Raw genomic sequence first — 27,565 nt, forward strand, 5'->3', positions numbered from 1 at the left:
CTTCTGGTGGTAATCGGAAAGATCAAGAGAGTTTTACAACTCCTCAACTAATGAAGAAGTCGAATATGGCCTTAGAAATTTCCCTCAGGAGGTTAAATAAATACTGTAATTTTTTCATTCCTTGAGAACAAGTTACATCCACCAGAGTTCTCTGAAGGAGCAGAACAGATATACTTGACATATGACACACATGAATTTATTAGATTGGCTTTTATAATCCAGACTGTCTGCATGCCAGAAAGGCTGAAAACCCAGCCGCTTGTTTTTCAGTGCACAAGGCTAAAAACCTCAGCAGTCCCTGCTCATTTATGAAGGCCTGGGAGAATCCTGGTGATCCAGGGATTGTGGAGGATGACAATAGCAGTAGCAATAGAGTAGATGCACACACCAGCAAAGAGCAAAAACACACAAGTGGAGTACTGCAGCCTTCAAAGTTAGCAACCTCTAGGGTGCTGCCTCTTCTCAGGAAAGTTGCCAGCCCTGTGTTCTCTTCCCTCCTTGAGTAGCCAGGCCCCATTGCACACCTTGCTGGGCTGGAGGGAAGGAAGCATAACCTGGAGGGTGGGTGCAGCCAGAATCTTGGTCAGCAGTGAGTACACAGGCAAAGAACACCCACCCACCCAGGAACAGCTTTGGAGATCTGATTCAGTTTATTGAAGGAGGGTATTTATGCCCCTGGGTAGGTAGTCAGAAACTCTGGGGCAAGGTTTGTGTGGCCATGCACAGTTGGCCCGGGCAGGAGTATTGGAAGATGCTTCATCTGAATACTTGGGCTGTAGGGTCAGGGGAGGAGGAGGAACCATATCAGGTCAAACAAGGAGTGAAGACTGATAACAGTCAGGGTAATAAATTTTCATAGGGTTGATGGTAGGGCAGCAGACTTTATGGTGCCAGGTTGAGAGGGGGCAGGGAGCTTATCCCAGCCATCCTCATCTGAGGCATCCCAGACTGAAGCTCTCCTAGCATCTTTCTCCATAATCCTGGGCCACTACAGTCCCACAGCAAGTCTTCTTCTTTCAATTTTCCCAAAACTTCCCACAGTGCCCTGTGAGCATGTCTTAGTTGACCCCAAATTTGTACAACTTAACAGCCAAGATTAACCATTACAATACTGTTAAATTGTATATGAATGCATGTGTGTGCCTGTGTGTGTGTGTGTATTTATGTGTGTGTGTATGCCTGTGTGTGTGTGTGTGTGTGTGTATTTATGTGTGTGTGTATGCCTGTGTGTGTGTGTGTGTGTGTGTGTACTCTCAGGTATGTGTCTTGTCGTTGATTTCTCTAGCACACTGACAGGAATGACAGGCTGTCAATTATCCCTCTTTCCAATCCAGATTATTATATTAAAATCTGAACATAAAAGCTGCAAGCAGATAAGCAGATCTCTCTCTCTCTCTCTCTCTCTCTCTCTCTCTCTCTCTCTCTCTCTCTCTCGTTATAAATATGAGACATCAAACACCACCCAAGTGAAGACTTTCTTTGCTATTTTTCCCCACAAGCTAATTGTCAACCTAGCCCAGAGTCCATAGATGGATTCAACAGAAAACTCAACTTGCCTTTTAAACCAGGAAATTATTCTGTTCTAACATTATTGTTCATATTAAACTCCTGTACCATTAAAACTGTCTCATTTAAATGAATGTACACCGAATGCATTGTTTATTCAATTTAATTGTAGTGGGAAAAACACCCATGGCAGGGAAGTGGTTGTTTGAACTGGTTTTTACCAGTCAGAAGCCATGTGAATGAATGTCCAATTAAAGTGTGGCTCACTAGGACTTGTATAATAGTAACATCTGTTATCTTAATTAAACAAGTTGCTATATAAAGGAGCCTGCACGGCTCACTCTGTTAGAGTAAGTTCTGACCTAGAAACCTACGGAGGTTGCGCCTCTTTGTGGGATTTTGCGGCTGGTGGCATTCCCTGTTGGTCCCATTATACCATAGACCTGACAAGCTCTGTGATCTACGGACCTACACACATGTTCACGCCCTCAGAGCCTACAGGGAGGAAGAAAGTACAGTTCATGATGCAGAGCCGAGCAATGAAAACAAGACAAACACTGGGTAAGAGTACTTCCTGGCCCTGTCCTCATGTGCTATGAGCGGGCAATAAAGGATAGGGAGGGGTGAGTCCTGGAAGAATAATGGGAACAAATACTCATTAACTGCAAGCTGTGTCAGGAACCCAGGAAAACCCATGCTTACAAGCACAGGCTCACAACACTCTGCCTGAATCCTTGAGATACATAGTAAAAAAAAAAAAGGTGTTTTTCTTTTTTATCTCCCCCACTAATTACTGATTTATTCAGGTCCTTGGGGAGTAAGCTTCCTTGGAGATAAAACTGAATTCTGGATCTCTTTTGTCTTTATCCATTTTCATCAAAATTAATATATTGTGTTATGATATTATATTCTTTGAATGTTAAGAAAATAGAGTGTTAGGATGTATGTTTGTATGTGCAGACATGTATACATGTATGAATGTGCCCATTTGGTGTGTATGACAAGATGGAGGTCTCTTATATTTTTAGATTTATTTACTTTGTTTTGTGTATGTTACTATTTTACCTGCATGTGTGCATATGCACTGCATACATGAGTGCCTGCTGAGGAGAAAAGAGGTCTGGAAAAAGTTAAGGATGGTTGTGAACCACCATGTTGATACTGGGAACCTAGCCCTGAATTTCAGTCATTTGAGGGAAGAGCTCTAGGAAGATTATCCCTTAAAATCTATTTCTGGGTTCCTGCCCCTTCCATGTGCCCTATGTTAAACTTTTCTAGTTTGGTGCCATCCCAAACCCCTTATTCATTCAATAAATTCTTCTTTATAATATTTATCAGTCGGTTCCAGTTATTGACATCCTCCAAACCCTTACATGATATTTGTAAGCAAATAGAGCATCTGTCGGATGATATTCCTTTTCTAAATCTTCCACTTTAAAAAAATGAATGCATTTTAAGCCATTTGACAAAGAGAACTTCCTAACTTGGCTGTCTGAAACCTTTTCTTTAGCAAGGTAGTCGCCTCAGCCCAAGAACAACTTTATCCAAGACAAACAGTGCTGTTGAACATAAGGAATGGCAAAGATAACATAGAACTAAAAAATGTTCCCATCCAGAGACTTGTTTTTCCTAGAAGAAGAACAGCTCAGGGTGTGTTGTGCCCATCCTTGCGGTTATGGGCTCAACCTTCTGGCTGTGATGCAAGAGGAGGTAAAGTGTGAAGGATGAAGCCTTTTAGCTAGGGTTGTGTGGACCCAGGTTGTCTGGCATCTGTATCCTCCCATAGCGAATCATTGTTCCGTGCTTCATTGAGTTTTGCTGAAGGAGATTTGGACAATAGACCTGAACGTGCCAAATGAATTGAGAAGTTGGGGGCCCATCAACAGCTTGTTATGTAAGCATCTCCAGCTCAGTAGTTAGGCCTGCCACCATTTGTGATGAGTAGCAGGTTTTTATGTTAGTGTTATCCAATCTGGTCCCTTGCCAATCTCTAGGCATGATATTTGAACCAAAGATGCTGAGGTATGCTACCTCTAGCAAAATGAGCTCCCATCACCCTGATGGCATTACATTAGCTGGAAGAAAATATGTAAAGCATTCTGGGACATCATTATGGCCACAAATAAGGAAGCATGACAAACACGGGCCTACCTTTCTCAAGACTGCAGAATCTGAAGTCTTGGGCAAGGGCTTCTTATGTTAGAAATGGAGCTCCTCAGCACCCACAGACACCATGTCTTTTAAACTTTTCAGACCTTCTTCTACCTTCAAACAACTGGATTAGCATTATAAATCCTATGTTCGCGGAGTGAAATCAGAAGCCAGCTTTCCTATCTATGTCACATTCAACAAGTCAATTTTTCATCTGTTACCTAAAAAAATAGTGAACACTTGTGCCATTTTGGTGAGATTTCGTTAGACAAGAAAGTGCTTTATAACTTTTAAGCCACTGTGGAGATTCTATTTTATGTATTTTCAAAGGTGATTTTATATCACACCACCTAGCATGTTATAATTTGACTTTAATTTGTAACACATGGTAGATACCATCCTATATGGAAGAATATGGTACCTGCATCTTATATTTAGTAAAATTGGTTTTTTAAGATTTACTGAAGACCAAGTGGGGGTGTTTCGGTCCTTCTTAGAAGGAGTAACAAGATACTCAAAGGAGCAAATATGGAGACAAAGTGAAGGACAGAAACTGAAGGAGGGGCCATCTGGAGACCATCCCACCTAGGTATCCATCCCATGTGCAGTCTCTAAAGGTAGATGCTGATGTGGAACTCAGCATGCTGACAAGAGCCTGATAGAGCTGTCTCCTTAAAGGTCTGTAAGAGTCTGACATATTCAAAGGAAGATACTCACAGCTAACCATTGAACTGATCATGGGGTTCCCAATGGAGGAGTCAGAGTGAATACTGTAGGAGCTGAAAGGGTTTGCAGCCCCATGAGGAGAGCAACAATACCAACCAACCAGAACTCCCAGGGTCTAAACCACCAGCCTGGGAGCACTTAGGGAGGAATCCATGGCTCCAGTTGTATATGTAAGGGAGGATGGCCCTGTTGGGAATAGGTGGGAGAAGAGATCCTTGGTCTCATGAAGGCTGGACGCCCCAGTGGATGGGAATTTGAGGGTGGGGAGGTGGGAATGGGAAGATAGGTAGGGGCACATCCACAGACAAGCGGGAGGAGGGGTGATGGGATGGGGGTTCCTGGAAGAGGGGGAAATGGGGTAAGAGGATAACATATGAAATGTAAATAAAACATCCAATAAAAAAATTTACTGATTTTGATAATTTTAATATATAACAGTGTTTCACCTGCATATATGTGCCTGATTTCTGTGGAAGTGAGATAAGAATGTCAGATTTCCTGGAACTAGAGTTATGGATGGTTATGAGCCACTATGCGGCAGTGAAAATCAAACCTGGATCCTCTACGTGAACAGCAAATGTTCTTAAGCACAGATCCATCTCAGCAGCACAGTTGACATAATTTTATTGCAACTTTTTAGTTTTTCAATTTGATACAGATCTTATTAGTCTACTTTAAAGGACTAATTGTCTTTCTTAGAATTGTCCTTTAACTGACCAGTTTATATCAACTACATGGTCTCACAATTTGTATCAGAATTAAAATACAGATTGAGTATCCCTTTTCCAAAATCCATGGAACCAGAAATGTTCAACAATTTTGAATTTTTAAGATTTACTTATTCCCATAGATACAATGAGATATGGAAAGAGAGCTGAAACCTAGATATGAGGTTCATTTGTTTCATACACTCCTTAATCACTAGCCAGTGTAACTTTATATGATTTCTCTTTAATGATTTGTGCCAAGAAGAAGCTTCATAGTCTGGAATTTTCTACTTGTGATCTCTTGATTGTGCTCAATAAGTTTGAGATTGTTTGGCATTTCCAGTTATAGAGTTTTCTGAATAGGAATACTCAATAAGCTTAGTAGAGAAATATCAGGCTGCCGCAATTTTAAATATGTATTAATATAACAGAAGCAGATAGATTTTACTGAGCACCTATTATAATCTAATTGTTATCCATACTCATCTTAGTCTATCCCAAACTCACTGTTTTTGTGGTCATTTTTCCTGTGGAGAAACTGAAGTCCATGAATGTTAACCAAATCATCTTGAGAAGAATCAATAAAATTCATCTGTAGTCCCTATGCCAGGCAATCCATGTGAGGTTAAACTCTACTTCTTCAGATTTTGTTTCACCATGTTGGTCTTCCTAAAACCTATCCTCTATGTACCTACTATGTATCCATTGCCATGAATGGTTCCACCATATCTCCAGTACCATCAATCAACCCTTTCTTCCACTGTCCTAAACCACTCTTGGTAAGTCTAACTGTGAGTGATCAAGGCTAATGACCATTTTTTATTCTTGGCCTTTTAATAACATTTGACACAGAGAGTGGACCACCTCCTGCTTCTCATGTCCTACTTGCTATCAAGGACCCTTTACTTGTCTGGTTTTTCTTCTCTCATGTTTTCCTACCCCAGCCCTTGACACTGGCCACTTCCCAATATGTCTATTGTATTATTTCCCTTTTCATAACCTCTGAACTAAATCAGGACTCATCATTTGGGCACAGTTCATCTTTCCATGGCCTCTTCTTCTTGGATACCTTTACTGAGTCCATCAACTTCTAACATTTCTAAATCTTAAAAATGCCCAAGTTTGTATTTCCAGCCAAGAATTCTCCCTGGAGCTCCAGAGTACTATATTGAATGACCTGTTCAACATCTACCTAGGTCTTTGCTATCCATCTCAGGAATAAAAGGTCCCAACTGCAATATATAAACTGTCTTCCTCCTCCTTGAAAAGAGAGGGAAACAGTCAAGCTTCGTTGCGCCTATTGATTTAGATGACATGAATTCTCTAAACCACCTAGAGGTATTCATTGATTAATTGAGTAATTAATTCATTGATTCACTCCTTCAAATATTAATTAGTGACTACATCATATGCCAAGTACTATACTAAGGATTTATATAGGATTTTTAAAGCCAATTATCTAGGCAATAGGAAACTCTAAATTAAGTTGATAACTTAGGAATCAGCTTTCCACTTAATTATACACAGTGAATGAAGAACTTCTCAATCACTCATTCCCTGAGTCTCTTTTTTAAAATATTCTGAATACTTTCCAAAATGGAGATTTATGTGGTTGTCATCTAAGATAATTGCAGAGTTGTAAACCTGACCCAAGGGAGATTGAGTTCTCATTCAGAACCATATCTTGACTGCTTAGGCATCACCCGGCATCCTCTGATCCCTCTGCTTGATGTCATTTTGTCTGCTTGTCTTCAGCAGAGAAAGAGGAAACTTCACTAAAATGAACAGGGTCATCCACCTTCTTGCTTTGGGTTAGAAGAAAAAGCTATTTATGAGAGTTGTCCCCCAGTGCCCATTGGGAACTTTCAGACAATCAATTACTATAGATAGACAGCATGTCTGGTCTCTCTGTGTCTTTCCACATATTAAATTGTCACTGTGTCAAATGTCTTGTCATCAAATATGGTGCTGCAAGGAAATTGCAATTATATTTATCAGGTGTTTTTTTCCTCCTCTGACCTTTGGATTCCATTCAGTCTACAGAGAATCCCCTTAGGTGGTTCCGAGAACATGTGTGATCCAAATCAACAGGGCTGACAACACCAGCCTCCTCCTTCTGGTCACCAAGTCGGGGAATGGTTCGAGTGTGGCAATCAGAGCTCTTTTGTGTGATGTGGATACCAAAGGTCTTCATTGTCAGTACATTTACTCCTGAAATGTGATGCTAGTATTATAGTTAAGCAATCTAGGTCCACCAGGAGTGGCCAAAGTACCACATGGAGTTTTCTAGTCCTTGCAATCTCTGTGCATCCTACTCAATTTGAGTTTCTGTCTCTTAGACAAATTTTGTTTAGAAATCCCATGTTGTCCAGTCAGTGTCTCTTGCCATGAACATTCTGGATGTCAGATTCAAAGATGTCATTAGATGTTCTAATGTTTAACCAGAGTCCTACTTCCTCAATCAAATCACCTAGCCTATGCTGAGCAGACACAATGGCAGATGACAGCACCTGGGATGTCCTGCAGCACAGCCTCATTTTAATACTGGCTAAAACAGAAAAAAAAATCTAAAAGGCCGATATACCATGAAAAGTCTTATAAAACATTCCAAAGTTAAATGGATCTTTAAAAGGAGTTGTAGGCAGAGAAGACAGCTAAGTACTCACCAAAATCCAACTTTGAAAGTTATACATAATCAGTATGATTAGATGCAAAAGCGGCCCTAAAGATAAAATATTCCTCGGGACTCCAGGCTAAGATGTACATAAGTCTTATTTATTAGCATGACTGAGAGAGCTACAGAGTAAATGATACTTGCATGTGTCAGTCAGGTAGAGTTTATTAGGTCTCTTCTGAAGTCTCAAGTGACAAAATAAACCAATTCTCAGCTCCTCTGTCTACCACGTTAATCTTTTTCTTGGACAGTGTATTAGTTACTTTTGTATTGCTGTGATAAAAACACCATGACCAAGGCAACTTATAAAAGAAAGTGTTTACAATTTGGGTTTATGATTACAAAAGGATGAGAATCCATCATCATCGTGGTAAGGAAGTGTGACAGCAGGCAGATACAGTAGCCAATGGCTAAAACAGGAATCTAAGAGTTCACATCTTGAAATGCAAGTATGAGGCTAAGAAGTGTGCCCTGGGAATGGCCAGTCACTTTGAAACCTCAATGCCTGGCCTGGTGACACACCTCCTCTAACATGGCCACACCTCCTAAAGCCACCTAAACAGTATCACCAACTGGAGAGCAAATACTCAATCAAATATCTGAACGTATGGAGAACAGGCTCATCTAAACAATTGCAAACAGGTTTTCCTCTTACGAGAAACAAAAGGCTCTAAATACAGAATTTTCATGCATGTAGTTTTAGAGGGATTAAATAAGAATCATTTTGTAGAAAGTCACAGGACAAAAAAGGCTCTTTACTGTTCACTATCTCAGAATCCCGAAATCCTCCCTTACTAATTACAGTGACCAGAGGAAATTAAGGATTGTGATCAACCCAACCCTAAGTTGAGACTTAGAAATGAAACTGACCAAAATCTCATGGATGGAGTTTACAGCGGAACCATTTTCAAATGGCTTTTACTAGGCATAGCACTAATGATCCTGTGTCCAACTGCCCATGCGACAAGGAATGACCAAAATGGGAAGAGGCCAAAGAGAGATTAGAACCCATGCCGTATCCTCCAGTATATCCATGTATTTTCAGACAGTAAAGTTTCCTTTAATATGGCTGACTAATATTCTGTCATGCATGTACATCATAATTTCTTTATGCATGTCCACTGATGCTTTTAAAACTGCCCCAATTGTCTGTACTGCTACAGTGAGTGAGCAAGAACATAAAAATATACCTTCCAGATGCTAATTTCCTTTCACCTGGAGGTGTATCTAAAAGTAATATCAGTGGATTATTACCTGGTAGTATTTTTCTAATAAACCTGAGTAGTGTTTCCCATAAAGTCTACAGAAGTTTCAATTCATTCCTTCACAGTTCTCGTCTCCTAAGACCCTGGTTCACACTTGTCATCTCTTGTCTGTTTCCTTAATGTCAGTCTACTAGGTATAGGATGCTATCTCAAAATGGTCATGATTTGCAATTTTCTCATGACTAGTGAGTTTGAACCCCCTCCTATAGACCTTTGGATATTTGTTTATCTTGGGAAAGAAATGTCTCTTTGACCTTTTGCTTTTGTAGCCCATGGTTATGATCATCATACACAAGACTTCACTGACAAAAATCAGTGCCACAAAGTCTTAGTTCTTAGTTTTTCTCTAGAGAATTTATAATTTCACATTTTTTACATTAAAGTATGTTTGGTTATATCTGAGTTCTGGGGTGGTAAGCTCAAAGCCAGACTGGGCATAAGTGAGACCTCAGAGGTATTCTGCAAATTTCAAAGAAGGGAGGGAGGGAGGGAAAAGGAAGAAAGAAAAGTAAGAAAAGAACAAAGACAAAATATAAAAGGTAACAGAATATCTCTAGCATCTCACTCATGCCTAGTCTGATCTTGAACTCATTATCCCCCCTCAGCTTCCCAAGCACAAGTACTGAGAGATACCATCTCTAGGATCAGACTTTTCTAGTCACTGTGACAGGAATACCTCCATCTATCTCAAGCACAGTGTAAGAGATGCTACTGCCTCTAATTCAAAATCACTGGTTTGTGGGGAAAGAGTGTGCCTGTTCAGCTGGATGAGTGACAGTTTTATCTTCCACGGTCCATTAATAACTGAACATCCCATTTTATGTACTCAGTTCTCACATGTTCTTATATTTTATAAGTAGACAGTCTAATGAATTCATGATGCAGAGAAGGTGGGTTCTGAACCTTCACAAGTGAGGTCTAGACAGCGGACCATGGAAATTCAGTGGCATACCTCAGAGTATTGAGTTCTTATCACAGCAAGGCTATTGGCCTCTTTCTATTTGCAATGAGGTTCTTTTATACTTTAGCATAAACAATCGGAATTTTAAAAATCTTCCTTGGTAAAAAAAAAAAATCACCCAAATTGACTGTGCATGGCAAAAAAGAAGTCACATTTAGAGTCTACTTCAAGAAGCATAGAAAATGCAGGCATTGTAGTACAAGATAGAACACAGGAATTCCCTTCCGAAGCACTGGCAGCAGCTGCAAGCATCTAAGAGAGACACTGAGAGAACATCAAGCTGGGAGAAAGTAGCATGGCATCATGAAAGAATCAGCAACTAAGAAAGACCTGTCTTCTATTACAACAGAGTAGAAATATTAAGGAAGGGGTGCAAGGAGATGCTGTAGGCATTTTAAGAGTAAGGCAGAAACTACAGCTCAAATTCAAGTGTCTTTGTCTTGGCCATCCCTTCTGAAATTTTACTGAGGATGATGTATGATGAAAGAGCCATTTTGTTCATTAGTTATCTTTTCCTTCTGACATGTTTTACAAGGCTTGTACCCTTGGGGAAACAAGAGGTCCAACAGTATGTGGCATATACAAACAAGTACAGGTCACAGGTCAGAATGCATATATACAAGGCAAGAGAGATGGCCATGGTACTTAAGAGCCCCTGATGATCTTCCAGAAGACTGGGGTTCAGTTCCCAGCTCCGATGCTAGATGGCTCACAATTGCCTGTAACTCCATATCCAAGGCTCTAATGTTCTTTTCTGGTTCTTATAGGCATGCACACAGACATGCACATAAATAAAGCTTAAAATAAATATTTTTAAATGCATAGAAGGAATATAATTGGAGAAGAAATTAAAATGTTGCAGCACCTATTCAGGATATTTCTCCTGACCATAGTGAGTAAAGTCTATTAGCACATAAACTTTACTGTGTGGTCTTCCCCTGTGTTCTAAGAACTAAACATCACTGCAGGCAATCACCACAGTATCTTGACATCAAGAAAAGAATAGCATCCTTTGAAGTCCTTTTAGGTCAAGAAAATTAGTTTCTGGAGGGAAATATATTAAATAACAAAAGTCTAAGCATAGTTTTGAGAGTGAGTTTTCAGAAAGCAGTACACAGTCAGTTACACCCATGATACCAATAGATTGCCTAGAGAAAACTCGGCAAAATAGAGTGATTCACTCCACATTCAGAATGGCTCAACCAGGAGGTCTGCACAAATGTCTATGAATTCTTCAGGTCGCTCTAACTTTGAAAGTCTTTTCCATATGCCTCTGCCTTAGCTATGGTGTTAACACTAGAAGAACTAAGACATGGACTTGGAATTCATACAATGAATAGATTGCAATTTCCACCACAGGCTCCTTGCTTTAAAACTTGGGCCCTAACTGGTCATATTTTTGGAAGTGGGAACTAGCTGATGAAGTAAAATCAAAAAAAATCAAGGCTTTGAAGGTTATACTTAATGCCTGGTTCCTGACTTGGCCTATGCTTCCTATCCTACCATGATGTGAACAGACTGCACAAGGCCCACTGCTATGATATGAATGGTCTCTGCCATAGCCACCAACATGATGTGAATAGCCTTGGCTACATCTATCATTATGATATGAATACCCTCTGCCACACCCACCCACTGTGATGTGATTACCCTCTGCCACACCCTCTGTGGTGTGATCACCCTCTGCTACACCCTCACCATTTTGACTTTTACTTCAGGATAGATAGGAACCCTCTGAAAACATGACCCTAAATAAATCTTTCCACTCTTAAATCATTTCTGGGAGAGATTACCATCACAACAATATATAAGTGACTAATACACAATCTAACTGCTATTTTTAATTTTATGTGTATGGATGTTTTGCTCATGTATGCTCTATACGCCGCATCCATGCATTGCCTGAGGAAGCCAGAAGAGAGTCAGATCCCCTGGAACTGGAGTTAGGGATGGTTGTGAGCTTCTGTGTAACTGTGGGGCTCCCTAGAAGAATACTCAGTGCTCTTAACTGCTTCACTTTCCTACCAGCGCCCCCTAATTATTATCTTAGAATAAACTATTTATTTGCCATTTAGACTGAGTGCTAAATCCATCTCGTATTCAACTGAGAAAGCTTTTTTTTTCTAATTCATAAGTGATTGATTTAGTAAAAATAAATCTTCAACTCATCAGAAATAATTTGGGAATATCTAAAAATCCTTTAGCTTATTCCAGAGATAAAGTCTGCCAAAGACCTTTAACACCTGTTAAGTCTTTGTCTCAGCAGGCACGAGAGTTTCTTTTTAGCAGAGAACAAATTTACAGGAAAATGTTAAAAATGGCTTCAATAACTTTTTAGTGCTATTTAACTTTGGTACAAACTTCAATAAAAATATTTCAAGTCAACATTTCACATTCAACTGCCAAGTCTCAGGTAACGGCCCCCAGCCTCAGTCACAGGGCTATGAAACACACTATAGCTCTGTCTTCAAAGGCCTTTGAAAATCTGCCTCATGATATCTTTGGAGGAAAAAATATTCCAAAGTGAAATGAAGATCCTCATTTTCAGCCGCTTGTGTTTCATGTCTGTCACCTTCTTAGGCATATGTTCTGAATTTTAAAATATTTCTCCTTTTGAACCTGTGAAGATTGTAAAGGCTACATCCCCACTGAAAATCTAGTTTGAGATAATTTCCTGAAAAACTTTCATCGGGGTATCCCATTGTCACTCAAGCCAGAACCAAAAAAATTGTAACATGGAATAATGACTACACTTCTTTAAACGATACAGCATATTTCTCTCCTGTTACAAACATTTTGAATGTCTGTAGGTGCTGCGTGGACAGTAATGGTGCCTTGAATAAATACAAGTACGTTGAGTATGTTTTTCTTATCATAGTGGTTCTCACTATAGCAAACACATAAGCACACTTCACGTGGCTTAGATGGCAGGTCATATACAATAAGATGATACAAATATAACATTAGACAATGGAGAAAAGGAAAGAAAACAACAGTAAAGATGTAGTGATGGGGTGGGGGACCAAAGTAATGGCCTATAAATCCCAACCCTCAGGAGCTGAGGCAGGGGGATTGCGAACAACCCGAGTACATAGCAAGGCCATGTCTCAGAACAAAACATCAGCAAAGGATTTAGCTAACAATAGAAATATTTAATATTTTTGGAGACGAAAGGAAAAGCAATGATATAGCAATATTTAGTATCTGAAAAAAAAGGACATAAAGAGGAAATTTTCTTCTGATATTAGATTATAGATTAGAGTCCAATGTCAGGTGGATTGCAGCTTGACTGGTATTTCCAGTGCCCACCTGTCAGCATGCCCTTTGGGGTAACCTTTGTACTTTGACTTTGGACTTGAACTCACCAATAAGAAATGCCAGAAGTATGCTTTTGGAAGTAATTTCCCTTGGGAAGCAGACCTTACTGGTTTTGAAACTCTGTCACTACCATGTGGACAAGAGAGAGAAGACTGGAGTGAGGAAGGGACACATGTCACAGTCCCTTTTGGTACCCTAGACAACACTTAGCTAACTGTAGAACGCATAATCAAAACCTTTGTTTTAAGAAAGAGAATCTGTGGGTTGTTTGTTGTGCAGCAATAACTATCTGATACAGGTCCTTAAAGGTACAAAGACAATAGCGTTTTGCACAGTAGGTAATTAGCAGCTGTAGGCTCTATCAAATGCAACCCTTGAGAGCAGTCCATCTATGAAAATGAAAACACATTACATTATTCTCAATGCATAATGCTTAGTTGTTACCTCATTTCTCTTAGAGATGTACAGCCACCTGTGAAAGGTCTTTGTGATGAGAAATCAGCCACCCTTTCAGTCCTGTTCAAGAGCTCCCCGAATGCCTGGGAAAACAAAGGCTATTATTACTCTCTCCAGTGCCTTGTAAAAGGGACTTGAGAGTGAATACAGTGACCCTGAGGAGTGCAGGTTAGCCACGCTTCCACAGTTGGAGGGTGAAAACAGAGCCATCTGCAAAGAAGAACCTTTGGAAACAATGGGAGGTCTCCGTGGCACTTCTGATAAATATCCATCGCTTTGTTTCCTCTTCATCAAAGTCTATTTAAGCTTGAGGAAAATATGCTTGCAAAAACATGTCAAAGGCAATTACATCGGAAAAGTCAAAGTCCTATGAAAGACGCCGTTTGAACTCCAAGACTTAGTGAATCTCTGGATCTTAAGAGTCATTTATGCCAAGCCCATCTCATTCCTGTCTTCAATTCCCCCTCCCCAAGAAAATTTGAGCATGTCAAACGCACTGTGCTTCAAAACACCTCCACTAAAAGAAACTTCTGGGAAGAACTGCCAGTGAGGGAACAGTCATTGAGTAAAACTCTTATGCATGGTCTTTAGTAACTGAGGTTTAAGCAGGCCCCCTGGTGTGACTCATGAGACCCTTCTCAGCAGTTCCCAGTCCCAGATATCTAAAGACAGCTGCTGCGCTCCCACCACTGGGTTTGTTACCAGTCTCAGATTTCTATAGCCAATGATGCTCTCACACCCTGGTTTGCCCAAGCTCTTTGTTCACTGCCTGAATATCAGCATTCCTGAGTTAACATAAATAGCTCCAGCTAACTCAAGCACATGGGCATTGGAAGAACATGGGGGCCTTGAAACAATTCCAGGAAGAAACAGGTTGAACAGGTTGGAAAATAAAAGGGTCCAGAGTGGCTCTCTGGAGCTAGGACTCAGAAATGCAGATGCGATTTTCTTTGCAGGAACCTTTTGATTAGAGGCCCCCGTGGAGATAAATAAATGTCAGTCTTGTTGGGCTTCTTTGTCCTTTGGGGTTTCAGGAGGGAGCTGCTGTGCAGAGCCTTTGATAATAGGCCACAGGAGGGAAAGGTGCAGGCAGCATGGGGGCTCTGTTGGAAATAGATACTGGTAGCAACAGTTTTAGAGGGAAGCAAAGTGAATTGAGCACTGGTCTTTGTCGTCTTGAGAAGTGGCCTAGATTCACCTCTGTCTTGTTCTCAGAAACTGTCTGCACTCCTCTCACACTCTGGTCATCCACCGGGCTCACTTTTCAACAGAATGATTCCTGCTCCACACCAGGGGGCTAGCTTCGGCTTAAAACCCAATTATAAAAAGGCTCAATTGATAAGCTCTGTATTACAGAAAATGTTCCTAAGAGGTACAATTCTCAGACCTATGAAATATCTTGGTAGGTAAAAGGTGCTTGAGACCTAGTCTAGTGACCTGAGTTTAATCCCTGAGACCCATGCAGTGAAAGATCCAATTTCACTAAGTTGCTCTCTGATGTACACACACACATACACACATACACAAACACACACACACACAGAGTTACAGATATTCACAAACATGCAAATAAATAACTTTACATAATACTAAAATACAATCATTTACTTCCATTGTTATCTATAATCAAAATCACTTCTAGACTAGTATAATGTAAAAGGTGTAATTCTGATTGAACAGTTCTGTTATTGAAGTGTGAACTTAAGTCCCTGAAGAAATACACTTCTGTGCAAAAGATTCTTCAATGCCAATTGATGGATTAGAATATCACTGATGCTGGAGAGTTGGGTCGTTGCGGATGCAGAGACAATTTATCTTGGGCTCTATTTAGCCTCCTTTATAGACCTTCATTGCTTATTTCTGTGTCTCCTAGTTATCTTCAGCTGTCGACCTCACATGCCCAGAACAGTCCCCTCTCTGCCTCCCAGTTAATGCTCATACAACATGGTCACTATCCTTTCCTAGAGCATTCTCTGTACACTTCTACATCCTGTGTATCCTCAGGAAGCATCTCATCTGCATGCAAAGCCTCCCTTGGTTCATGCCCACTCATATCTTCTGCTGTGTTTACAGGTTACTCCATAAGTGAGTGTGCATATCACTTTGGTTATTCGTATTAATTTTATCTTTTTGTGATTGGTTGCTATGGGTAGTAAACACAACTAGACCTTGAATAAATCTGACGTGGAAGGATGAGAAATGAAAGACTTGATAGAAAGGGCTTATCACCCAGTGTTACATGTACATGTAAAAATAGTGGGTGTTAATATTCTTGAAATCTCAAGTTCTTTGTTCACATTGCTCCTTTACCATTTTAAGAGCATACTGTCAATGTAGTTTCCAATTAAAAATAATTCATTATCAGGGTTATTGTTTAATATAGCTCCCCTATAAACAACTGATACATTGATGTAAGTTTCAAATGTGTAAAATAAAAGGCATGGTATTGTAAACAGCTTGACAGAAGTGAAAATGTTCTAAAGCAGCATTTGTGTTTCCCAAGCTGACTGTCAGACCTTGAAACAATGGACCTCAAAGGATTAGGAATTTCCCCAGGAATGTCATGCAGGGGGTAGAGAAAGACACCAGGTAGCTAAAGAACTCATGTCCTGCAAAGAGATTTCACACAGTTCTAACAAATTCTTAGACTACCTTATAGGATGAGGCCAAAGCCCTGACACATGAGTCAAGGATGGCTGGCCACAGCTTGACTGGGACTGCTTAGGTGGGTGTGTCCTTGGTCTTCTATTTAAACGTTGATCTCACTTCAGGGCCCCAGAAATGGCCTCAGTGGGGCTAACATGATCGATCTCTCTGTCCCTCTCACCATTGTAATGGCTTCTTAAGGATGGGTAGCCAGGCATGACCTGACTTGAGACACAGTTTGTGAACCCCAAAGTATCTTCCCCACATGCATAGATCTTTACAACAAGCTAAAATATTTTACCTTTTGCTAAAATTTCTGAATCATTAATTATGGTGAGCAGCATCATAGTTATAAAATCTGTGTATGTGTGTGTGTGTGTGTGTGTGTGTGTGTGTCTGTGTGTCTGTGTGGCTGTGTGTCTGTGTGTACCTGTGTGCCTGTTTATACAGATGTGTCTGTTGTATATGGGTGCATGTGTCTAGGTGTACATATATGTGCATGTGCATGATGTTTAAGACCAGAGGCCAACCTCAGATGTCATTCTTCAAGAGCCATCCACATTGTTGTTTGGAACAGGGTCTTGAACTGGCCTGGAACTCACATTAGGTTACATTTACTGAATAGTGTATACCTTCCCTCAGGGGAGGGGGTATCCTGCTGCCTCTACTACCCAGGCTGGGATTACAGTTTTACACCACTACACTTGCCTTTTCAACTGCTCTGGAGAGTGAAATCAAGTCCTTTTGCTTTTAGGGCAAGTACTTTACCCCCTGTGCTTCCTCCTAAGCCTTTTACCATGATCTTTAAAAGATAGAAAACAGTAAGCCTACTCAATCATCTTCAGAGTTTTCTGTTGCTTGACTAGAGTGAATCAGGTAAGGAAACGGTGAGTTGGGTTGATCTGGTGTATACCACACATTGTGAGGGTCCAGGTGTATGAGGAAACCACTTTATTCTCCAAATACCTATTTCAGAGCAATTAATTTAGATAAAAGGGAGTACATTGATTTTAATGGGATTTTTTTTCTTAAAACAAAAGTTACAATATCACATTGCCTTTTGTATTTCATGTTTTGTCAGAGTGGGACAGGTCATCCGTTTTTGAACTGTGACCATTCAAACTTAGGGAGTCGGCCTTATCACAGAAGCCTGTGCCTCTGGTGGCTATTCAGATGCTATCAGCCAGGACAAATAAGCTGAGATTGCATTTGCTGTTTTTTTTTTTTTCTGCTAATCTCAAGTATGGCTCCAAAATTGGTTTGTCAGCAGCTAAACGCAGAGCTCAGAATCTGTGGACATGTACAAGAAAATCACTTTTTAAGTTTCTTGGAACTTGATTATAATGTGCTTTTTCCTCTCTCTCCATGCAAGTCAGACAAGCATCCCAGTCTCTCAGCTCATACTGTAGAATGTTTTTCTATGTGGCAAAAAACACACATCCATACTAAGGGGGAAATATGGATGGACCAAGCCAGATAGAATTGGGATTTAGTTCTGACTGAATCTATCACTACATGGATAGAGAACTGAGAACTGTGACAGTCATATGGGGGAGTTTTCCTAGTTTCACTAATGACCTTGACTATTATTTTCCCCTGAATTTCCTTAAAAGCAGAAAAAGCACTAAAAATGAACCCTTAACTCTGAATGGCACTGTTGTTATCAAACCTGTGGCCCAAGTAAGGTTTTCAACAAGCCAAACAAATGAGCCAAATTAAAGGGGGAAAACAAAACAGAGAAGTTTATTCAAAGTGGCCATATTGGGAAGATGGACAAGGAGACCCAGTGAATTCCCAAAGTTCATCTAAAAGGAAATCTAAAAGAGAGAAGGCCAAGGACAAACACACCTACTCAGTCTCAGCCAAGATGTGCTCCAGCCACCATTGACCTACCCTTGTTTGGGCTTCTGACCAGCAAGTTCCCCTCTTGATGGGCCATTTTCATTTCCCAGAATGAGATTCCTGGGGAAATTCAAATTTCTCTGGAGTCCATTAGTTCAATAGTCAGATAGTCAAATTGAGAGACAGGAGTGTCTCTTTAGAACATTTTAATTTCTGGCCAGCAGGTTCCCCTGTAATTAAGAAGGAACCCCCAAACTCCTCCTGGATCCACCCAAGTCACACAGACACACCCTGAATACATGATGTGACAGTAGAACCAGACAAGCAAAGGGGCAGATGTGCGTACCACAGAAAAGCAGCTCAGGAATATCCGTTGTTTACTTTGGAGTCTCCTGCAATGGTTCATATATGTGAAATGCTTACAGCATACTTAACTGAATTTTGGACATAGTAAAGCATAGACTTCACACACCAAGCAGGAATTGTTGTGTTATTTTATTGCATTGTTTGGTAACACTACAAAAATTAGGAAGACATTGAACATTTTAGAAAATTAGACATTTGGAGCTCATCTGGAAAGTTTCATAGGTGTGAGTGGGTCAGAGGAAGGCTGGATGCTAAGACGCAAGTTAACAGTGGGTTAGCATAAGCTAGAATGGATCCAGCACAGCTTAATTTCTATTAAACTATTTCTGAACTCCATAAATCTTTATACATACCATGGAAACAATAAGTGAAATTTGAGAGTCTTTGGAATAAATAATGTAGTAGTAATAAATACCTTGAAGTCTATAGTTTATAGGAAAAAATGGAAATAAAATTGCAAAAGAACAACTTGTTTTTTAAGTAAATTTATACTTAATTTCATAAAAAAAAGCAATATATTTTGTGGCAACTTCCATAACCATAAGAAATCATATCTTCTAGCGGCTTTCAAACTTTTCTTTCTTGGCAGGAACTTTTAACAGTGGCAAGATATTATTTTAACCTTAACTGCAATCTGACTGGGAAGGGGCAGTTAAAGACTTACAAATGAGGCTGTGATTAGCCCAGGTGAAGGGGGTGACTCGCTTGCCACAGTGCTTAATGTGTTTTTCACATTATGCTCCAGATAAGTACTAAGAAATAAACCTGAATAGTCCAAGAAAAGGTTCAGTTTCCTATTTTCCAAGCACAGTGGTCTAATTACAACTCCAATTTATGGCATATTTCGTAGGGTTGCTGATTAATTATACAGACCTCCTGGCGTTTTATATTCTTTTCAACTTTGTCTCCCTCTACGATTTGACCACTACAAAGTGAATATCCTTAAAGCACTTATTATTCAGGTTACCTCATTTTAGGGGGAAAAATTGAATTTGCTATTAAGATCAGTTTCCTCATAAATCACTGTAACTCATAAATACTAATGCTTGTGCTGAATACTGGTGCCCCCTGACTCTCGTTCATGGACACAGACAGGCACATATGTACTTAAAAGGACGCTTTTAATAATGCCTTTAATAATTTACTTATTTCACTTACGTGTGTGTGTGTGTGTGTGTGTTATTTTTCTGTGACACCTTCCTTCAGAGATGTAAACCACTGATATCAGCTCACTCTAGAGATGGAGCCAACCACAGACCAAAAGGATAAAACCAAAATCCAATAAGTTTTGGGGGGATCATTTGCAGAAATACAAGTGAGGAGTTACTCACAGGGACAGAAATTACTCAAAGACAGCTGAATTACCAAGGCCCAAACTAGCATTGATGATAGCTCATGAAAACTGGGAACCTGAAGCTTACAATACAGACTACATGCAATGAGACAGATTGGAGAGTATATTTTCCCAGGCAGGCAACCTAGACTGAGCCTCTTCTAGGCAATTCAGCTTTTTTGAGGGACTTCTGTAGTGCTGATTTGATCTTCAAGTGTCTCTCTGCAGTCTTTATTAATCCTATTCTTTTTGAACTGGAGGTTCCTAGTAAATTTGATCAGTTTCAGGGACTTCCTGAAAGCTTTGAGTTGTTTCTGTGCTTAAGGAGCTTCTTTAAAGGACTGAATGTTTTACCACCTCTTGGAACATTGGACATCGTAATGAGCTCCCCACCAACATGGGATATTTCCCACAGGAAATTGTTGCACAGAAGTGCTTTGTGTGCTCCATGGTTGTGGATGTGAGAGCTTGACTCCAGCTGTCTTTCTCACTTACTCCTCACTTTATTTTTTGAGATAAGATCTTCCACTGAAGTTGAAGCTCACCATTTCAGCTAGGCTAGCTGAGCAGAGAGCTCCAGGGATCATATAGTTTCTGCTTCCTCCTAGTGTACTATGATTACAGGTGCATATGGATACACCTGGGATTTTATTTAACAGGAGTTTGAATTCAGGCCTTTTGTAGTCAGTGCCTTAACCAAGGAGCCATCTCCAGAGTCCCATGATACCTTTCTTATTTTATAGCAAAGGCAAATAAAATTGTTGTACAAGTGCTGAGTTTCTTGACTTGAGGTATTGGACACAACAAAAAAGCATGCTTTATTAACTAGTCTAATTTTTAAAATACTCAGCAAAGAAATTGGTGGCAAACAGTTGTTTCCCAGTTGAAGCAGGTTGCTGAAGATTGTCAGTGTTTCAAGATTGTTCTTCAGTTCTTGATACTGTTGAGTTCCTCACTGCCTCATCTGCCATATTTTCCAAGTGTGCTGTGCTGATTATCAGAGAAGGAACAGCTAGAAAAATCTTTTATACACACAAAGAATAAATATGTTCAGATAGTCCCTTACTTTGAGCTTTGCTTTAAGTAGGTCATTTGTACAATGGTCCATCTTTCAGACCTTTCTCTCTTATGCCCTTATCAAATTCCCTTTATCACTGGCATATCTAAATTACTAGCTTCTCCTCTCCACCAAGACATTTTTAATAATAAAATCTTCCTGCTCCTTTCCTAAGTCTTCAGGTTTTCTGTCGTCAGCTTCCCCTTGGAATTAGGAAAAGGTCCTTGCAGATTTGGGCTATTAAGTAGGAGAAGCCCCCATATATCAAGTCTTTAAATGTTCTGTCATCTTGAGAATTATTTATTGAAACCCATTACCTATCTGACTTCATAGTTCGTTTTCGATGGTTTGTCTGAAAAGAATACTCGCTCCTTAAAAGAAATAGCTTTCTTTGCCATATATTTGTGTGTATGTGTTGGGGGGGTGGTAATTGAGTGCAATAGTTGAGAGAAGAGAGCAAGGAGGCTGCAAGGACTTGGGTTGATCAGGGAAATTACCAAACAAAATAGACTTGAAGGAACAGTGCACATAAAAATGATTTCCCTGGGAAGAAAATACCTGTATATTAACTTCATCACCCAGAGTCATTTACTGAGCATCAGAGAAAGAGTAAACATGGCTTACACAGCTTTATAACAAAAAAGATTACAACTTCTCTGTTTGTGCAAGGATGGTGACTTTTTTTTTTGCAGTTTTTTGTTTTATTTTATTTTGTATTTTTAACCTTTAGAGAAATAGTAGGCCCATATACTTTTAGTAGTAATGTGAATGGTTACATTTCATCTCTAACGTATTATAATTTGTTTCAGGTTCTTATGAAAGTATTGAACAATTAAAATGTTTATTAAACAGTTATCCATTAAAATGTTTATTTAAAAAGTTAAGAGGTTTTGTGTGTGTGCATTCGTGCCTGTGTGCCTGTGTGTGTGCATTTGTGTGTGTGTGTGTGTGTCTGTGTGTGTGTCTGTGTCTGTGTCTGTGTGGTGCTTGTACAAATATGATGTATATACACAAGTGTGCAGAGGCTAGAGGATGCTGTTTTTATTCCCTTGAGACAAAATTGCTCATTAATTCTGGATTTAGGTTGGTGTCCAGAAAGACCCACTGATCCTCCTGTCTGAGATTACAAGCATCTCAGTGCCCACATGCAATCCTGGGGGATTTGAACTCATGTGCTCATTCATGAACACCAAGTGTTTTGATCTATTGAGCCATCTGTCCAGCCCATATATTAAGGTTTTTTTAATTTGATATTTTATTTTTATATTTCAGATTCCATCCCTCTTTCCTATTATTCCCTCCCCTCATATATTAAGGTTTTTTTTAATTTCAATATTTTATTTATTTACATTTCAGATTCCATCCCCCTTCCCCACATCCCCCCCATAATCCCCTATCCCATCTCTCCTCCTCTTTTTTTTTGCCTAAGTACTGTTTAAATTACATGCAAGTATTAAGGTCAGTTCTAGGTTGAGGAACTAGCAATACAATAAATGCAAGTAGTCAAGGAACAAGCAAGACAATAAACCCAGATAGTCAAAGAACATGGTCCCATGATCACTCCTGTGATCACCATTCTTAAGGGCTTATCAGGATGACTGAACTATCTGAGCCTACTTCCCTGTCCTAGCACAAAGTCATTCTCATGCCTGAAGCCTACTTCTTTGATCTAGCTTAAGATTTAGATCTCTGCCTGAAATTACTTCTTTGTTCCAGCCTAATGTCAGATTCCTTCTAAGTAGCTCATTTCCTTGTCCTTAATCAATTTCAGATTCCTGCCAGGCAGCCCCAAAAACTTTCCACATCTCCCCCCTTTTTATTGCATATACCATACTGATCCTGTCTTAGGTTGTTCTGACAAGAAAGCGTTCCTTACCCATCATGAAATATGCATTGTCATAAGCAAGGCACGTTTGACTTAGGTTGGTAAGGCTCTGTGCAGAACATACCTGTCCTTGGCTTGCCAGCCTGTTAAATTAATAACTCTGTCTGAGAGTCCATTTTCAGTTTCAAGTCATATACTTTGGCTGCCAGCCTGTTGATGAAGTTAGAGACAAGCTTTAACACAATGGGCAGGAATAAAAGTATTCCCAGGACAAGAAGGTCTAGCATGATCAAGCTTAATATGTCATTCCTGAGGTTTGACCAAAATGGAAATACTGACCTCAGGCCATGGATAATTTTATTAGCATTGTCTGCAGCATCAAAGATCAACAGAGCAGCATTCTTTAAATTCATAATCTCACTATGTAAAGTTAAAACACCCAGAGAGGTGTTAGGATTATGTCAAAAACCCTACAGATGTCTTTAAACTTTTTTTCTAATTATGACAATCATTGTAAATTTTAGAAGTAATACTACTCCAGAGATATTTGTCATGACTTGAGTTGGCTCCTAACTCTTGAAACCTGAACCTCCTTCAGATAATTTTAATAGGTTATAGAGCATCAATCCATTGTTCCAGATACCTATATAAATCCTTTTATAAACTCAATACATTAGTAACATTTTTTTTGCTAGATGGTTAACAAAAATAGCTCTCTTAACTCCTTGTGTCAATGCTATTGCATAAGCAGTGGTGCAAGTGATTAATGAAATTAAAGCTGTTATACCAGCAATAATCAAGCCCACTCTCCTCTTGCTTCTGTTTAAAGCCTAACTCACTTCTTTCAGAATTTTCAAGCTTTTTTCAGAGAATCAAGGTTTTATAATACTCAGGGCAGTAAGACAAAAGCTGATTGATAGACCCCAGTAAAGACATGCCAGGTTTCAACACACTAACACAATTATAAATTATATAGTCAATGCAACTTACAATAAATACTGTAGAAGAGACAAAACCAATTTTAGCTTGACAATTAAAAGAGCCTTAAAACATGTACTAACCTTTGGTTGAAATCCAGATCCTGTCCCAACTTTATCTCTTGTTACCATAACATCATAGAGAACTGAAGCTAACTTACAAATATGTCTCTGAAAATGTAACCTTAGAAGTTATCAATGTGTCTGATATCTTTAAGGATAAATGACATTAATGTAGTAACCAATGCATTAAGTATCTGCCTTTTGCTGTGAAGTAATAAGGTAACAGAAAGAAAAATAAGGCCTATAACTTGGAATTTGGAGGGGTTTTTTTTTCTACATTGGGTGATTGTGGGTGGAGCCAGTATTATAAGTGTTAAGTAAATTGACTGGGCAACTATGGAGGGGTATGAGCTGGAAGCTGCCTAACACACAATGATGTTCAGACTGTCACACAAAGAATGTGTGGGAGCAGAGATGATGGAGACTATGTTTCACAAATTTGAAGCCTTGCATCTCTCTGTGTCCTCAGGCACTCTTAAGAAGCACATAACACACAGCCGCAGAGCCCATGTAGTCACTTCTGAGAATAGGAAGAAGAAATTCGATTAGGTTCTAATGTGTGCGAACATTTTGGAAGCCCAAGCAATCCCTCTTACACAAAAACTACTGTAGCCCCTGGGCCCAGAATTTTGTCAGACAGCTGAACCTAATAAACATATGCTTTATACTTTCACCATATTTGTTTTTATTTTCATCATTATTGAGGTTGGGGAGATACTGACTTCCATCAGTCGTAGGAATATTATATTTCACTTACTCAAGTGCTGTAATTTTCAACTTTGAGCCCTTTAAAGAAAACCTTACCTGACTATTGATTATGATAATGATGCTGAACATAATCACAAACATGATGGCGGCAATGCCATTTATCAGCTGCATACCCAGCAGTGGTGATAGGGCTTTGGTACTATTTTCCCATTTAACCTTCTCAAAACTCAGATTACACCAAGGTGCTATCGCTATCACCCTAATTTTACTTTATTTTCTAATTTGTCCATTAATGTTTTGCCTGAAGGTATGTTTGTATACTACATGCATGCTGGAGCCTACAGAGGTCAGAAGAAGGTATTGGACCCCCTGGGACTGTAGTCATAGATGTTTGTGAGCTGTCTGATACAGTGCTGAAAAGTTAAAGTATGTCTTCAGTAGACAACAGCAAGTGCTCCCAACCCCTGAGCCATTTCTCCAGCCCTATGACTTCTATTTTACAGGTGCAAACCAAAATCTGACTATGTTGAGACTTTCTCAAGCTCTGGGCCTAGTCAACATGGAAACAGAGGTTTACCTTAAATGACTAGAGCAGAGTTGAGGAACACAGCAAATGAGGAGTCTGGTAAAGGCTGGCTTGAATAACTGGTTTTTTTTTTTGTTGTTGTTGTTGTTTTTTGTTGTTGTTTTTTTAGAGACAGGGTTTCTCTGTGTAGCCCTGGCTGTCCTGGAACTCACTCTGTAGACCAGGCTGGCCTCGAACTCAGAAATCCGCCTGCCTCTGCCTCCCAAGTGCTGGGATTAAAGGTGTGCGCCACCACTGCCCGGCTGAATAACTGTTTTTGTGATCCAGAGTTTCTGCTTTTCCACAGTAGGCAAAGGTGCTGAGGACAGGGAAACCATTAAGCATTTCAGCTAAACCTTGACAATGGCACTTTATCATGGCCTAAGCAAGAACAAAGACATTCATCCTTCATTTCTCCTCTGAGAAAGACTTTGCAGTTCTGGTATGAGGGATGAAGCAAACACAGATTTGTCTTGCAGTTATCACAGGACTGAGAATTGTGGAAACAATATAATGATAGCAAGTTTTTCTGTAGTTTCTGACATTGCTGTTTCCATTGCTTCTGCTTCTACACAGAGACTTATCCAGTCTGTGTGCTCCCCTTTTGAATAATGATGAAATAATTTCTGATTAGTAATAATGCCTTCTAGGCATTTCAGTTACTTGAAAGTAATGGTTCATCCTGTGATTACAGTCTCTAATTCTTTTACATTCCTTACTTATTTCTATGCTTTCAGACATATTAGCATGAACACCAACATTTTGATATGAGGGAAAAAGTCATTTTGATAAGTAAACTGGAAAGCAATACCTAATTATAAACATATCTCTAGTGGAAAGTAGAAGGAAAATCACATAACTATGGTTCCAACCTGTGTTTGTGCATCTTCTGGTAGTTTACAGGATGGAAAAAATAGAAGGAATAGAAGCTGTGGGCAAACCTGGGCTCATAACATCTTTTCTCCTCTTGGTCTTTCAGAAATAATCTTCTTATTTGAAGTTGTGTCACTTGAATGAGCTTTTAGAAGCTGCAACTACTCAGCAGTAGTAGTTAGTAATTTTATTAAACTATATACTTTTCATGCCCAACATCCGATTAGTTATTCTCCTGGGTCCTTTGTTCATGTTTTCTTTTTTATTGCCAGTTGTTTCAAAAGGCCCTAGAACTTATTTATTAGACACTTCTTTCACTCAATATCTATCCTAGTGTCCTAGGATGACACTATATAAAACATAAAACATCTTGAAAGTCTTTAGTAATTTTTTCTTTTCATTATAAAAATATTACTTATTAAGATGTTTTGACAGAAGTATATAAAATTATAGACAATGAACCATATTATCTTTCTTCCTCTTTTCCTCACTTATCTTCATGATGACTGTTAGATTTATGTTAAGATTATCCTGGGCCATAATTTCTCAGAAGATGGGAATTCTAAATCTTGTCCTAATAGAGACACAAAATAACCTTGCATAAATTAAACCCTGAAATTTAAGAAACAAATTCTAGAGCCAAACATACCCCTAAAACTATCCTTGTCTTCCCAGATGTGGTATTTTCTGTTTTGCATATTTACAAGAACGAATAAAATGACAAAGTTTTACTGGATCAAGAAAAATATTTCCCTTCTGTCATGCATTGACCAGAGAATATTATAATTAACTATATAGTCATTTTTTTTCCTCCACTCTCAAGTAGTTGCTTCCTTCTATGTTATTTTTCAGGGCTTAACAAAGGAGGAAGTTAGACTTACATCAAAACAGGTTAAATATCATGATTTTATTTTCTCTTGGAAGCAGTGCTATGTGGAGGGATGGCAGGGATTGGAATCACTGAGTGTTCTTCTGATGGACTGAACGACACATGTTATTCAACGCTTTATTAAACTCAGGTCTTACGACAGAAAGCAAATTATCTCCAAGGGAACTTTGTCACCAGGGTGCCTGCTCAATAGTGATGTCTCTTGCTGCCACGGAAACTACATGGGAAGATCAATGATGGGTTTCCTTGAAACTGCCCTTGGACTGCGTCTCTTCTTGCTGGCCCTCATTTACATTTGTAATCTAAAGATCATTTTGCCTTTCAGTGGGAGTAAACCTGTCTTCTGCAGCTCTCAACTCACTTAAATTGCATATTATCCACAAATAGTTCGTACTTTCTGTAAGTCTGCAGAATTTACTCCCTCCTCGAAGCAAGAATGCTTAGACCGTTTAAAATTAAATATCTAAGCTTGGGTACATACCACATAAAGGAAAAGTAGAAGGTGATTAAAACAAATTCAAACAAAAGTATAGTGGTCTAAATGAGAATGGAGCACAGAGGCTCATGTATTTGAATGATTGGTCCATAGTTTGTGGAACTATTAGTAAAGGATTATGAGGTGTGCCCTTGTTAGAGGGTATATGTCTGTGGGGAAGA

This window comes from Grammomys surdaster, unplaced genomic scaffold (assembly GCF_004785775.1).
Source record: "Grammomys surdaster isolate TR1022 unplaced genomic scaffold, NIH_TR_1.0 220, whole genome shotgun sequence".
Lineage (NCBI taxonomy): Eukaryota > Metazoa > Chordata > Mammalia > Rodentia > Muridae > Grammomys > Grammomys surdaster.